This window comes from Scyliorhinus torazame, chromosome 6 (genome assembly GCF_047496885.1).
Source record: "Scyliorhinus torazame isolate Kashiwa2021f chromosome 6, sScyTor2.1, whole genome shotgun sequence".
Taxonomy (NCBI): Eukaryota; Metazoa; Chordata; class Chondrichthyes; order Carcharhiniformes; family Scyliorhinidae; genus Scyliorhinus; species Scyliorhinus torazame.
In genome coordinates, this window is record NC_092712.1 from 7,014,985 (window position 1) to 7,030,402 (window position 15,418).

Consider the following 15,418-nt stretch of genomic DNA (forward strand, 5'->3'; position numbering starts at 1 on the left):
TCCTGGGGCCGCCAGCCAGGTCGGCAGCGACGTTCCAGAGGAGGACCTCCTAGGGAAGACAAGGAGACGCTCGTGAGGCGTTTGATTAGTGCTCGTACATAATAACGACCGGATGGAATGGAGAGCGTCCGGGAGGACCTCCTGCCACCGTGAAACTGGGAGATCCCTGGACCGTAGAGCCAGTAGGACGGCCTTCCAGACCGTGCCGTTCTCCCTTTCTACTTGCCCGTTCCCCCGGGGGTTGTAGCTGGTCGTCCTGCTTGAAGCTATACCCTTGCTGAGCAGGAACTGGCGCAGCTCGTCACTCATGAAAGAGGACCCCCTGTCGCTGTGGACGTATGCGGGGTAACCGAACAGTGTGAATATGCTGTTCAGGGCTTTAATGACTGTGGCCGCGGTCATGTCGGAGCAGGGAATGGCAAAAGGGAAGCGGGAGTATTCGTCCACTACATTAAGGAAATACGCGTTGCGGTCGGTGGAGGGGAGGGGCCCTTTGAAATCGAGACTGAGGCGTTCAAAGGGGCGGGAAGCCTTAATCAGGTGCGCTCCATCTGGCCTGAAAAAATGCGGTTTGCATTCTGCGCAGATGTGGCAGTCTCTTGTGACTGTACGGACCTCCTCTAAGGAGTAGGGGAGATTGCGGGACTTGATGAAGTGGTAAAACCGAGTGACCCCCGGGTGGCAGAGGTCCTCGTGGAGGGCTTGGAGGCGGTCAATTTGTGCGTTGGCACATGTCCCGCGGGATAGGGCATCAGACGGCTCGTTCAGCTTTCCGGGCCGGTACAAGATCTCATAGTTGAAGGTGGAGAGTTCGATCCTCCACCGCAAGATCTTGTCGTTCTTGATCTTGCCCCGCTGTGCATTATCGAACATGAAGGCAACCGACCGTTGGTCAGTGAGGAGAGTGAATCTCCTGCCGGCCAGGTAATGCCTCCAATGTCGCACAGCCTCCACTATGGCTTGGGCTTCCTTTTCCACTGAGGAGTGGCGGATTTCTGAGGCGTGGAGGGTTCGGGAGAAAAAGGCCACGGGTCTGCCCGCTTGGTTAAGGGTGGCCGCTAGAGCTACGTCAGAGGCGTCGCTCTCGACCTGGAAGGGGAGGGACTCGTCGATGGCGCGCATCGTGGCCTTTGCGATGTCCGCTTTGATGCGGCTGAAAGCCTGGCAAGCCTCTGTCGACAGCGGGAAAGCCGTGGTCTGTATTAGGGGGCGGGCCTTGTCTGCGTACTGGGGGACCCACTGGGCGTAGTATGAAAAGAACCCCAAGCAGCGTTTCAGGGCTTTTGGGCAGTGCGGGAGGGGAAATTCCATGAGTGCGCGCATACGTTCAGGGTCGGGGCCTATTATCCCATTGCGCACTATGTAGCCCAGAATGGCTAGCCGGTCGGTGCTAAAAACGCACTTGTCCTCATTGTACGTGAGGTTCAAGGCTTTGGCAGTCTGGAGGAATTTTTGGAGGTTGGCGTCGTGGTCCTGCTGATCGTGGCCGCAGATGGTTACATTGTCGAGGTACGGGAACGTGGCCCGTAACCCATGTTGATCAACCATTCGGTCCATTTCCCGTTGGAAGACCGAGACGCCGTTTGTGACGCCAAAAGGGACCCTTAGGAAGTGGTATAATCGCCCGTCTGCCTCGAAGGCTGTGTACTTGCGGTCACTTGGGCGGATGGGGAGCTGATGGTAGGCGGACTTGAGGTCCACGGTGGAGAAGACTTTATACTGGGCAATCCGATTGACCATGTCGGATATGCGGGGGAGAGGGTACGCGTCTAGTTGTGTGTACCTGTTGATGGTCTGGCTATAGTCAATGACCATCCTTTGTTTCTCCCCTGTCTTCACTACTACCACCTGCGCTCTCCAGGGACTATTGCTGGCCTGGATTATGCCCTCCTTTAGTAGCCGCTGGACTTCGGAGCGAATGAAGGTCCGGTCCTGGGCGCTGTACCGTCTGCTCCTAGTGGCGACGGGTTTGCAATCCGGGGTGAGGTTCGCAAACAAGGACGGGGGTTGCACCTTGAGGGTGGCGAGGCCGCAGATAGTGAGTGGGGGTATGGGGCCGCCGAATTTAAACGTAAGGCTCTGTAGGTTACATTGAAAATCTAAGCCCAGCAAGGTGGGGGCACAGAGTTGGGGAAGGACGTTAAGTTTGTAGTTTTTGAATTCCCTCCCCTGCACCGTTAGGGTAACTATGCAGAATCCCTGGATCTGTACGGAGTGGGATCCTGCGGCTAGGCAAATCTTTTGTGCGCTGGGGTAGGTAGTTAAGGAACAGCGTCTTACCGTGTCGGGATGTATAAAACTTTCCGTGCTCCCGGAGTCGACTAGGCATGGCGTCTCGTGGCCGTTAATTAGGACCGTTGTCGTCGTCGTCTGGAGAGTCCGGGGCCGAGCCTGATCGAGCGTAACCGAAGCGAGCCGTGGTTGTAGTAGTGGGGTGGGGTCCGTTGTTGCCGTCCAAGAGGACGTCGGGGATGGATAAAATGGCCGCCCCCATACCTCGCCCGTAGATGAGGGGTCACAAGATGGCGTCGGGGGTGGACAAAATGGCCGCCCCCATGCGTCGTACAGGTCGGGGGCGGTCCAAGATGGCGGGGCCCCTCCTCCCCTCGTGGTGGTCGGGACCCAAAATGGCGGCGTCTGCGGGTCGCACATTGAGTGCTGGGGGGTCTGGGGGGCGCTAGGACCGCGCGGAGTTTCCGGACCGCGGGCGCTAGGACCGCGCGGAGTTCCATTGGTGCGAGCTCTAGGACCGCGGGCGCTAGGACCGCGCGGAGCTCCCTCGCTGGGGACCGGCAGGTCAGTGCGAGCGCTGGGACAGTGAGGAGGTCCCTCGCCGGGGACGGAGGTCGGGGTCCAGGTGAGTTGTATTGCCGGCGGGTCAGGCGTGGGGCGCGGGACAGGGGTGAGGGACCAGGTCGGCGGCGTTGGCGGGTCAGGCGTGGGGCGCGGGACGGGGGCGAGGGCCCAGGTCGGCGGGTCAGGCGTGGGGCGCGGGACGGGGGCGAGGGCCCAGGTCGGCGGCTCCGGCGGGTCAGGCGTGGGGCGCGGGACGGGGGCGAGGGCCCAGGTCGGCGGCTCCGGCGGGTCAGGCGTGGGGCGCGGGACGGGGGCGTGGGCCCAGGTCGGCGGCTCCGGCGGGTCGGGCGTGGGGCGCGGGACGGGGGTGAGGGCCCAGGCCGGCGGGTCAGTCGTGGGGCCGCGAGCGCTGGCACCGCGCGGAGCTCCCTCACCGGGGACAGCGGTGGTCGGGGTCAAGGTAGGTGGCGCCGGCGGGTCAGGCGTGGGGCGCGGGACGGGGGTGAGGGTGGCGTTCGGGATACGGAAAACCCCTTCCTCTCCGTGGAGAGTGTTGGCTGGCACCCAAATCGGGAGCGCCGGCGGCGGGTCATACGTGGGCTGCGGGGAGGGGGGTTGGGGAGCGTAGGCGGCGTGCAGGGCTCCCAGTTCTCCCGGGGCCGCGGTGGTCGGGATCCAAAATGGCGGCGCCTGGGGGTCGCACATGGCGTGCTGGGGGGGTTGGGAGGCATAGACTGCCTGTAGGGCTCCCTGTTCTCCCGGGACGGCGGCGACCACGCGGGACCGGCACACCACCGCATAATGGCCCTTTTTCCTGCAGCTTTTGCAGATGGCTGCGCGGGCCGGACAGCGCTGTCGGGGGTGCTTCGCCTGGCCGCAGAAATAACAGCGGGCGCCCCCGGTGCGACTCGGCGTTTGGACTGCGCAAGCCTGTGGGGTGTCCGGGGGGGGGGGTAGGGGGTTTGCCGCGGCGGGTACGTACGGGGCCCAATGGCCTGCCGCGCGGTCGGGGCCGTAGGCGCGGGTATTACGCGCGGCTACGTCCAGCGAGGCTGCCAGGGCCCGTGCCTCTGAGAGTCCTAGTGACTCTTTTTCTAGAAGTCTTTGGCGGATTTGGGAGGATTGTATACCTGCAACAAAAGCATCGCGCATTAACATGTCCGTGTGTTCGTTTGCGTTCACAGACGGGCAGCTGCAGGCTCGTCCCAAAATCAGCAGCGCGGCGTAGAACTCGTCCATCGATTCTCCGGGAGCTTGCCGTCTCGTCGCGAGCTGGTAGCGAGCGTAGATTTGGTTAACTGGGCGAACGTAGAGACTTCTCAGTGCTGTGAACGCCGTCTGGAAATCGTCGGTGTCTTCAATGAGGGTGAAAATCTCCGTGCTCACCCTCGAGTGCAGGACCTGCAGTTTTTGTTCATCTGAGACTCGGCCTGTGGTCGATGTGATGTAGGCCTCAAAGCAAGTCTGCCAGTGTTTGAAGGCTGCTGCTGCATTCACTGCGTGGGGGCTGATCCTCAGGCATTCTGGAATGATCCTGAGCTCCATAGTCCTTTTTAGGCACGCTTAATAAATTGTGGCGCACAATGACTCCGTGAGACAAACAGAGTGAAGTCGATGAGGCTTTATTAAGCGTGTCTGTTCCCCAGCAGCCCGATAGTAAACTGGCATGCGGGGGAAGGCACCGGCTTCTTATACTTCGCCTTCAGGGCGGAGTATGAGGTCAACGGCCAACCAGGACCCGGGATCTGTCAGCCAATGACATTAGGGCTTCCAGTCCCACATGACCCCCAATACATACTACCACAGTACCGCTCTCTGTCTCTTGGCATCAGGCCGCTCTCTGTGGGCTTGTACCGCACTCTGTCTCTTGGCGTCAGGCCGCTCTCTGTGGGCTTGTACCGCTCTCTGTGGGCTTGTACCGCTCTCTGTCTCTTGGCGTCAGACCGCTCTCTGTGGGCTTGTACCGCTCTCTGTCTCTTGGTGTCAGGCCGCTCTCTGTGGGATTGTACCGCTCTCTGTCTCTTGGCGTCAGGGTGCTCTCTGTGGGCTTGTACCGCTCTCTGTCTCTTGGCGTCAGGCCGCTCTCTGTGGGCTTGTACCGCGCTCTGTCTCTTGGCATCAGGCCGCTCTCTGTGGGCTTGTACCGCTCTCTGTCTCTTGGCATCAGGCCGCTCTCTGTGGGCTTGTACCGCTCTCTGTCTCTTGGCGTCAGGCCGCTCTCTGTGGGCTTGTACCGCTCTCTGTCTCTTGGCGTCAGGCCGCTTTCTGTGGGCTTGTACCGCTCTCTGTCTCTTGGCGTCAGGTCGCTCTCTGTGGGCTTGTACCGCTCTCTGTCTCTTGGCGTCAGGCCGCTCTCTGTGGGCTTGTACCGCTCTCTGTCTCTTGGCGTCAGGCCGCTCTCTGTGGGCTTGTACCTCTCTCTGTCTCTTGGCGTCAGGCCGCTCTCTGTGGGCTTGTACCGCTCTCTGTCTCTTGGCGTCAGGCCGCTCTCTGTGGGCTTGTACCGCTCTCTGTCTCTTGGTGTCAGGCCGCTCTCTGTGGGCTTGTACCGCTCTCTGTCTCTTGGCGTCAGGCCGCTCTCTGTGGGCTTGTACCGCTCTCTGTCTCTTGGCGTCAGGCAGCTCTCTGTGGGCTTGTACCGCTCTCTGTCTCTTGGTGTCAGGCCGCTCTCTGTGGGCTTGTACCGCTCTCTGTCTCTTGGAGTCAGGCCGCTCTCTGTGGGCTTGTACCGCTCTCTGTCTCTTGGCGTCAGGCCGCTCTCTGTGGGCTTGTACCGCTCTCTGTCTCTTGGCGTCAGGCCGCTCTCTGTGGGCTTGTACCGCTCTCTGTCTCTTGGAGTCAGGCCGCTCTCTTTGGGCTTGTACCGCTCTCTGCCTCTTGGCGTGAGGTCGCTCTCTGTGGGCTTGTACCGCTCTCTGTGGGCTTGTACCGCTCTCTGTGGGCTTGTACCGCTCTCTGTCTCTTGGTGTCAGGCCGCTCTCTGTGGGCTTGTACCGCGCTCTGTCTCTTGGTGTCAGGCCGCTCTCTGTGGGATTGTACCGCTCTCTGTCTCTTGGTGTCAGACCGCTCTCTGTGGGCTTGTACCGCTCTCTGTCTCTTGGTGTCAGGCCGCTCTCTGTGGGCTTGTACCGCTCTCTGTCTCTTGGCGTCAGGGTGCTCTCTGTGGGCTTGTACCGCTCTCTGTCTCTTGGCGTCAGGCCGCTCTCTGTGGGCTTGTACCGCGCTCTGTCTCTTGGCGTCAGGCCGCTCTCTGTGGGCTTGTACCGCTCTCTGTCTCTTGGCGTCAGTCCGCTCTCTGTGGGCTTGTACCGCTCTCTGTCTCTTGGCGTCAGGTCGCTCTCTGTGGGCTTGTACCGCTCTCTGTCTCTTGGCGTCAGGCCGCTCTCTGTGGGCTTGTACCTCTCTCTGTCTCTTGGCGTCAGGCCGCTCTCTGTGGGATTGTACCGCTCTCTGTCTCTTGGCGTCAGGCCGCTCTCTGTGGGCTTGTACCGCTCTCGGTCTCTTGGCGTCAGGCCGCACTCTGTGGGCTTGTACCGCGCTCTGTCTCTTGGCGTCAGGCCGCTCTCTGTCTCATGGCGTCAGGCCGCTCTCTGTGGGCTTGTACCGCTCTCTGTCTCTTGGCGTCAGGCCGCTCTCTGTGGGCTTGTACCGCTCTCTGTCTCTTGGCGTCAGACCGCTCTCTGTGGGCTTGTACCGCTCTCTGTCTCTTGGAGTCAGGCCGCTCTCTGTGGGCTTGTACCGCTCTCTGTCTCTTGGCGTCAGTCCGCTCTCTGTGGGATTGTACCGCTCTCTGTCTCTTGGTGTCAGACCGCTCTCTGTGGGCTTGTACCGCTCTCTGTCTCTTGGCGTCAGGCCGCTCTCTGTGGGCTTGTACCGCTCTCTGTCTCTTGGCGTCAGGCCGCTCTCTGTGAGCTTGTACCGCTCTCTGTGGGCTTGTACCGCTCTCTGTCTCTTGGCGTCAGGCCGCTCTCTGTGGGCTTGTACCTCTCTCTGTCTCTTGGTGTCAGGCACTCTCTGTGGGCTTGTACCGCTCTCTGACTCTTGGCGTCAGGCCGCTCTCTGTGGGCTTGTACCGCTCTCTGTCTCTTGGCGTCAGGTTGGTCTCTGTGGGCTTGTACCGCTCTCTGTCTCTTGGCGTCAGGCCGCTCTCTGTGGGCTTGTACCGCTCTCTGTCTCTTGGCGTCAGTCCGCTCTCTGTGGGCTTGTACCGCTCTCTGTCTCTTGGCGTCAGGCCGCTCTCTGTGGGCTTGTACCGCGCTCTGTCTCTTGGCGTCAGGCCGCTCTCTGTGGGCTTGTACCGCGCTCTGTCTCTTGGCGTCAGGGTGCTCTCTGTGGGCTTGTACCGCTCTCTGTCTCTTGGCGTCAGGCCGCTCTCTGTGGGCTTGTACCGCTCTCTGTCTCTTGGCATCAGGCCGCTCTCTGTGGGCTTGTACCGCGCTCTGTTTCTTGGCGTCAGGCCGCTCTCTGTGGGCTTGTACCGCTCTCTGTCTCTTGGCATCAGGCCGCTCTCTGTGGGCTTGTACCGCTCTCTGTCTCTTGGCGTCAGGCCGCTCTCTGTGGGCTTGTACCGCTCTCTGTCTCTTGGCGTCAGGCCGCTCTCTGTGGGCTTGTACCGCTCTCTGTGGCCTTGTACCGCTCTCTGTCTCTTGGCGTCAGACCGCTCTCTGTGGGCTTGTACCGCTCTCTGTCTCTTGGCGTGAGGTCGCTCTCTGTGGGCTTGTACCGCTCTCTGTCTCTTGGCGTCAGGCCGCTCTCTGTGGGCTTGTACCGCTCTCTGTCTCTTGGTGTCAGGCCGCTCTCTGTGGGCTTGTACCGCTCTCTGTCTCTTGGCGTCAGACCGCTCTCTGTGGGCTTGTACCGCTCTCTGTCTCTTGGCGTCAGGCCGCTCTCTGTGGGCTTGTACCGCTCTCTGTCTCTTGGCGTCAGGCCGCCCTCTGTGGGCTTGTACCGCTCTCTGTCTCTTGGCGGCAGGCCGCTCTCTGTGGGCTTGTACCGCTCTCTGTCTCTTGGCGGCAGGCCGCTCTCTGTGGGCTTGTACCGCTCTCTGTCTCTTGGCGTCAGGCCGCTCTCTGTGGGCTTGTACCGCTCTCTGTCTCTTGGCGGCAGGCCGCTCTCTGTGGGCTTGTACCGCTCTCTGTCTCTTGGCGGCAGGCCGCTCTCTGTGGGCTTGTACCGCGCTCTGTCTCTTGGCGTCAGGCCGATCTCTGTGGGCTTGTACCGCTCTCTGTCTCTTGGAGTCAGGCCGCTCTCTTTGGGCTTGTACCGCTCTCTGTCTCTTGGCGTCAGACCGCTCTCTGTGGGCTTGTACCGCTCTCTGCCTCTTGGCGTCAGTCCGCTCTCTGTGGGATTGTACCGCTCTCTGTCTCTTGGCGTCAGGCCGCTCTCTGTGGGATTGTACCGCTCTCTGTCTCTTGGCGTCAGGCCGCTCTCTTTGGGCTTGTACCGCTCTCTGTCTCTTGGCGCCAGGCCGATCTCTGTGGGCTTGTACCGCTCTCTGTCTCTTGGCGTCAGGCCGATCTCTGTGCGCTTTTACCGTTCTCTGTCTTTTGGTGTCAGGCCGCTCTCTGTGGGCTTGTACCGCTCTCTGTCTCTTGGCGGCAGGCCGCTCTCTGTGGGCTTGTACCGCTCTCTGTCTCTTGGCGGCAGGCCGCTCTCTGTGGGCTTGTACCGCTCTCTGTCTCTTGGCGGCAGGCCGCTCTCTGTGGGCTTGTACCGCTCTCTGCCTCTTGGCGGCAGGCCGCTCTCTGTGGGATTGTACCGCTCTCTGTCTCTTGGCGCCAGGCCGATCTCTGTGGGCTTGTACCGCTCTCTGTCTCTTGGCGTCAGGCCGATCTCTGTGCGCTTGTACCGTTCTCTGTCTTTTGGTGTCAGGCCGCTCTCTGTGGGCTTGTACCGCTCTCTGTCTCTTGGCGGCAGGCCGCTCTCTGTGGGCTTGTACCGCTCTCTGTCTCTTGGCGGCAGGCCGCTCTCTGTGGGCTTGTACCGCTCTCTGTCTCTTGGCGTCAGGCCGATCTCTGTGGGCTTGTACCGCTCTCTGTCTTTTGGTGTCAGGCCGCTCTTTGTGGGCTTGTACCGCTCTCTGTCTCTTGGCGTCAGGCCGCTCTCTGTGGGCTTGTACCGCTCTCTGTCTCTTGGCGGCAGGCCGCTCTCTGTGGGCTTGTACCGCTCTCTGTCTCTTGGCGGCAGGCCGCTCTCTGTGGGCTTGTACCGCTCTCTGTCTCTTGGCGTCAGGCCGCTCTCTGTGAGCTTGTACCGCTCTCTGTCTCTTGGTGTCAGGCCGCTCTCTGTGGGCTTGTACCGCTCTCTGTCTCTTGGCGTCAGACCGCTCTCTGTGGGCTTGTACCGCTCTCTGTCTCTTGGCGTCAGGCCACTTTCTGTGGGCTTGTACCGTTCTCTGTCTCTTGGCGTCAGGCCGCTCTCTGTGGGCTTGTACCGCTCTCTGTCTCTTGGCGGCAGGCCGCTCTCTGTGGGCTTGTACCGCTCTCTGTCTCTTGGCGTCAGGCCGCTCTCTGTGAGCTTGTACCGCTCTCTGTCTCTTGGTGTCAGGCCGCTCTCTGTGAGCTTGTACCGCTCTCTGTCTCTTGGTGTCAGGCCGCTCTCTGTGAGCTTGTACCGCTCTCTGTCTCTTGGCGTCAGGCCACTCTCTGTGGGCTTGTACCGCTCTCTGTCTCTTGGCGTCAGGCCGCTCTCTGTGAGCTTGTACCGCTCTCTGTCTCTTGGTGTCAGGCCGCTCTCTGTGGGCTTGTACCGCTCTCTGTCTCTTGGCGTCAGTCCGCTCTCTGTGGGATTGTACCGCTCTCTGTCTCTTGGTGTCAGACCGCTCTCTGTGGGCTTGTACCGCTCTCTGTCTCTTGGCGTCAGGCCGCTCTCTGTGAGCTTGTACCGCTCTCTGTCTCTTGGTGTCAGGCCGCTCTCTGTGGGCTTGTACCGCTCTCTGTCTCTTGGCGTCAGGCCGCTCTCTGTGGGATTGTACCGCTCTCTGTCTCTTGGCGGCAGGCCGCTCTCTGTGGGCTTGTACCGCTCTCTGTCTCTTGGCGTCAGGCCGCTCTCTGTGAGCTTGTACCGCTCTCTGTCTCTTGGCGTCAGGCCGCTCTCTGTGGGCTTGTACCGCTCTCTGTCTCTTGGCGTCAGGCCGCTCTCTGTGGGCTTGTACCGCTCTCTGTCTCTTGGCGTCAGGCCGCTCTCTGTGGGCTTGTACCGCTCTCTGTCTCTTGGCGTCAGGCCGCTCTCTGTGGGCTTGTACCGCTCTCTGTCTCTTGGCGTCTGGCTGCTCTCTGTGGACTTGTACCGCTCTCTGTCTCTTGGCGTCAGGCCGCTCTCTGTGGGATTGTACCTCTCTCTGTCTCTTGGCGTCAGGCCGCTCTCTGTGGGCTTGTACCGCTCTCTGTCTCTTGGCGTCAGGCCGCTCTCTGTGGGCTTGTACCGCTCTCTGTCTCTTGGCGTCAGGCCGCTCTCTGTGAGCTTGTACCGCTCTCTGTCTCTTGGCGTCAGGCCACTCTCTGTGGGATTGTACCTCTCTCGGTCTCTTGGTGACAGGCCGCTCTCTGTGGGCTTGTACCGCTCTCTGTCTCTTGGTGTCAGGCCGCTCTCTGTGGGCTTGTACCGCTCTCTGTCTCTTGGCGTCAGGCCGCTCTCTGTGGGCTTGTACCGCTCTCTGTCTCTTGGCGTCAGGCCGCTCTCTGTGAGCTTGTACCGCTCTCTGTCTCTTGGCGTCAGGTCGCTCTCTGTGAGCTTGTACCGTGTAAGGTATTCGGGCAATTCGGCCCTTTTGGAGAAACTCAGAGACTGTAAACTGACTTTCCAGCCAAGGGAACAGAACCAGTTTTCCCAGCAGGCTTGGCCCGCTGAGCTGAGTAGGGACATAAACACATAAATATTTGCAAACACCCCCCTAGGAGCTACAAGGAAGAAGGAGCCAGACAACAAGATAACATCAAAACACAGACAAAGGGGCACGGGAATACACAGGAGGCTTGCATGCAAGCAGGACAATGGGATGGTCATAGCCCCATGCAAATGTAAATGACCTGGCCTCCACCAGAGCAGAATCCAATTAACACCCCATCAACATAGCGAGGTGAGAATAGCAGCCATCTCCGGAGCAGCTGGAAGACACTGAAATTCTCCACAGAAGAGCCTAACCTCGTTAAACTAGAAATCAGACTGTCTGAGTCCAGCATATTGCGCTGGAAAAGCCCCTAGAAAATCAGCGGTAGAGAAAAACCAAGTTGGAGGCGGACCTGGGGGAGGTACTCCAAGCTTGACAGAAGCTGCCGGCAGAAAAACCAAGTTGGAGGCGGACCTGGGGGAGGTACTCCAAGCTTGACAGAAGCTGCCGGCAGAAACTCACTGAAAGAAGGGGGCGGAGCCAGCGCCAAATTCAAATCGCGCAGGTCTGCCTAGCTGGAAGAAGCGGACCTGCAAGGAACACCCGGAAACATACAGCTCTGACCGGCTCAAAGGGGGCGGGACCAGCGGGAACTTTAAAACTTACCTTTTCAATGCAAAAGGGGCTGGCCGATCACAGAACAAAGCCAGGTATAACTATATAAAAGGGGCTGTGTTTTCGAGTAGGGGTCTCTTCGTTCGTGGCTCTACCTCTGCACCCCTGACTTGACCTCTGCAGCCTGTGACCGTAAGTACTCCGCAGCAGCTTACGAAACTCCCTTGACTTTAATAGTGGTTGAGGCTTTGGGGAAGGGAACTTGTTTTGTGCCTGTGATATTGCTAAAACCTGTGTAAGCATAAGAATTTTCGTTGTGTCCGCTATATTACCTTTGAATAGACATAGTGTATATTAGAGCATAAGATTGTATTGTGTTTCTTCTGTTGATGATTTTGACCTGGGTTTTACAATAAACCTTGATTTAATGATAATTGGAGTCGTTTAAATTCTTCAATCCTTCACCAGCGATCTCTGACCAAGTCATTGTTAAAATACTCCTCACCTTAATTCCGGGTTCAGGAATCGAGGGTCATCTTGAGCGATTCACTCAGGACAGACTGCTGGTTAGGAAATAAACAGCAGTGTCCTATTCTCTCTCCTGGGAAAGCTACTCTAGTGGAGTAGGAACCGGGTGAGTGTTGTACCACCGGCAAGAGAGAGAATCACCTGGGTATTGGTAGGGGTCTGGAGATCTGTGTGATATAAGTCTCAGGCTGTCGGTTAGGAATAAACGGCAGGCTTGAATCAGTGCTCTCTTCAGTGGAAGTGTCCCAGTGCGACATCCCCTGGCCTCTGAAGTTTCAGTGCCAGCTGGAGAGAGACACACACAGATATTCAAACCCCAGATATCGGCCCAGTAGTGGAGTAGCGGAGATGGCACCCTCTACAATGGCGACCGCGGCAGGACCCCGGTGGTTTGGAGTATGTGACTTGGCAGAGGGGGTGAGGGAACGAAGCAAAATGGAGGAGAGAATATCCTCATATTTGTGGCAAAAGGTCAACCTCACCAAACCTTGGGTCTCAGAATTGATCAATGCGGAGCAACCGGTAATGGCAGCGGCTGCATGGACAGAAAGCAAGGCGCACAAAAGGCACTTGGAGAAGGCAGTTTGGCTGGTTTGCCTGTCCGAGCAGGTAGTCAAGACAGAGGATAGGGTCGAAGAGTTAGAGCAGGAGTTGAGAGAAGTGAGGGCCAGCGCAGGGGACAGCGCTAGCGCAGCGGAACGACTGCGGGAAGAATTGGCAGAAATTAAACAGGACAGCGCGAGTGTAGCGGAACGACTGCGGGAAGAAATGGCAGAAATGAAACAGGAAAGCGAGTCTAACCGGTGTGAGAAGGACTATCTCCACTGCCAGATAGTGGAGGGTAAAGAAAAGGAACGGAGGCTCCAGGAACTCTATGCTCGGAGTACAGAGCAGTGTAGGAAGCTGGAGGGGAAGTTCCGGGACATCCAGGCAGCATACCGAGTGGCTCGCGAGGAAGTAGGGGACTGTGCCCATGGGCCGTGCCAGGCACGAATAACGGAGTTGGAGGAGGCCTTGTCCAGGTTCAGGGGACAGATACACCTGGTAGGTCCAGGGGGGTTCCCTCGGGGCAAGGCGCTCCTCGCAGCGGATGATTCCCCAAAGGCCAAGGGGAATAGACCGCCTCCTGAGGCACCGGGATTGTGTCCGGGCCGGCAGGGGGGGATCGGACTGCACGTTCAGGGGCAAGTCCAAGGGGGGTCGGCAGGGTACCCCCAGCTGGCGGCGTATCCGCCTGGTTTCGGATGTGGGTCCCCATGGGATGGGGACAGACCGCTGCCTGGGATGCCGGTGATGGGGCCGGGTCAGCAGGTAGGGTTGGGACCGCCCGGTCAGGGGCAGGTCCAAGGGGGGTCAGTGGTGTATCCCCAGATAGCGGCGTCTCCTATATGGGTAGTTAGCCCGGGGACAGGGGGGCTACCCAACGAGGCAGGAGAGCTGGACAGTGGGGAGGAGGAGCAGGAACCCCGGGTAGGGCAGATGTGCCCTGTCAGGCAAAGAAGGTATGGTCCCCCGGCGGGGATGACAAACAGGGGACCGGTTGAGGGCGACATTATCGTTCCTCATGGGGCATCCGCGCTCAGGGGGATGGTGGCCCACGTTCCCAGACTAACTCCAAAGGGGGATCCGTCGCTGCATTTTATGGAGGTGGAACAGGCTGCCAACATCAATGACTGCGACGAAGGGGAGCAAATAAAGATGCTCCTGATAACCCTAGATGCCCAGCTATGCAGGACAGTGACCTCTGGGAATGGGGGAAGACCTGACACCTGGGCGGCAGCACAGACTGCTGTTCTGGAGGCAATGGGCTTGAATCTGGGGAGCCCTTTCATGAGGGTGGGGGAAACCAAGCAGCAACCAGGGGAATCTCCCACTATGTTCGCAGACAGGCTGTGGACTGTCTATGTGGAGGCGTGTGGGGCTCCCGCGGATGGGCAGAATTTAGATGAGAGAACAGCCCACTGGCTGAAGACCCTCGTAGCTAACTGTCTCCCTCACATTAGGGCAAAGGCCGAACACTGGTTCGACCCGCAGAGTCCGGACCTTAATGAGGCAGAGGTCCTTAGGAAACTCACCCTTGCATATCGTAATGGGGAGAGGGGTGAGGACAAGCCCCTTAAGGGTAGGGTGCATGAAATCGCGCCAGCAGCCCCTAAGAGAGAGTGGAAGCATGAGGGCACCCGGACCTCCGACGAGAAACCGGTATGCTACGGGTGTGGGAAGGCCGGACATTTCAAGAGGGAATGTAAAAACCCTAGCAAGCAGGAGAGGGCTCCCGCAGTAGAGAGTCAGACCCCGGCGGTAGGAGCAGCTGCCCCGGGAACCATCGATATAAGTAAAATTTTAGCCCTTTTGCAAGGCTCAGGACAGGGGGCAATGGCAACGGGCCAGGGCCTGCCCGCACCCACACCACAAGAACCCGTATGACTACCCAGGGAGCAGCCTCAGGAAAAAGGGAGCGCAGGGGTAGTTCTAGCCCCAGACCCTGGTCCGGTCCAGGTGCAGGGTCCCATTCTGGAGGCTGCCTCAGGGGCTATTTGCAGTTTAAATCCCTTAAGGTGGGACCCATGCGAACGCCACATCAGTCAATTTAAATTGTTCCACCCCATAAGGACAAAAAAGAGCAAGGTGGGGGGAAGACGGGGGGTGGTAGTGGAGAAACCCCCCGTAGAATTAACGACGGTGGGGGAGGTCCCTGACTCCACGGTCACACAACCGGTGACAAGGTGCTGTCCCGAAGGGGCAGCCCCAAAGAGACCGACAGTGCTGCAAGCACCCAGCCCAGGGACAGGAACGATTCCCAAGCCCTTACCTGTGGGTCAGGTGGCCTGCCTTAGTATAGAGGCTAAGGAGGCGGAGGAAGTGGAGGTATCACCTTGGGTTTGGGAACCAGTCAGGGGACGAAGGAGCAATCGGGTCTCCAAGCCCCCGGTAAGATGGTCCCCATCACACCTCCCTGTCACCCGGTCCCGCAGTAAGGGGGCCCGAGTAGAAGGGAGCGATGAGGGATCACCGAACCCTGTTGGGAAAGGAGAGGCAAGGGGCAGCCCGAACCCCCGGGAGGGGACGGTCTGGCCCGAGCCGTTCGACCAAACAGGTGGACTGCCCCAGTTTAGCGGGGCACAGTTTTAATTTGGCCACCCGGAGACGGGTGGCATTGTATATATCATATTCCTTTTTCTTTCCCCCTGTTAGTTCTAATTAGTGTGTAGTTGTGTGTGAAGTATTTAGGATCGTGGGAACACAGAAGCGCCTGGTGCAAGGGTAAAATGATGAAGCACCAGGCACTAGGACCCTGGTGCAGCCGGGCTGTAAACACAGAATCACAGACAGGCTGCGGCAACTTCAAAGCGGGAGCTGCTGCTGCCACTGGATAGAACCCATGCACTTTAAGGTAGGTAGGGCTGTAGAGGCAAGAATGTGTTTTGTTTTTTACAGATGGGGCACCCGACGATGTGGAGTTTGAGGATCTTGGCGATGGTGGGACCGGGAGAACTCCGCAGAGGCGAGACAGAAGAGTCCTTCGACTGACCGGGTTAGGGTGACTGGGGGCAGGCGGGTGTGTTTAACCTGTGAGGGGGACGTTCCTTTGGGGAGATGGTGGTGGCCCAGGAAGCTGAGGCTGGACATGAGGGATCGGTCCTCGGACTG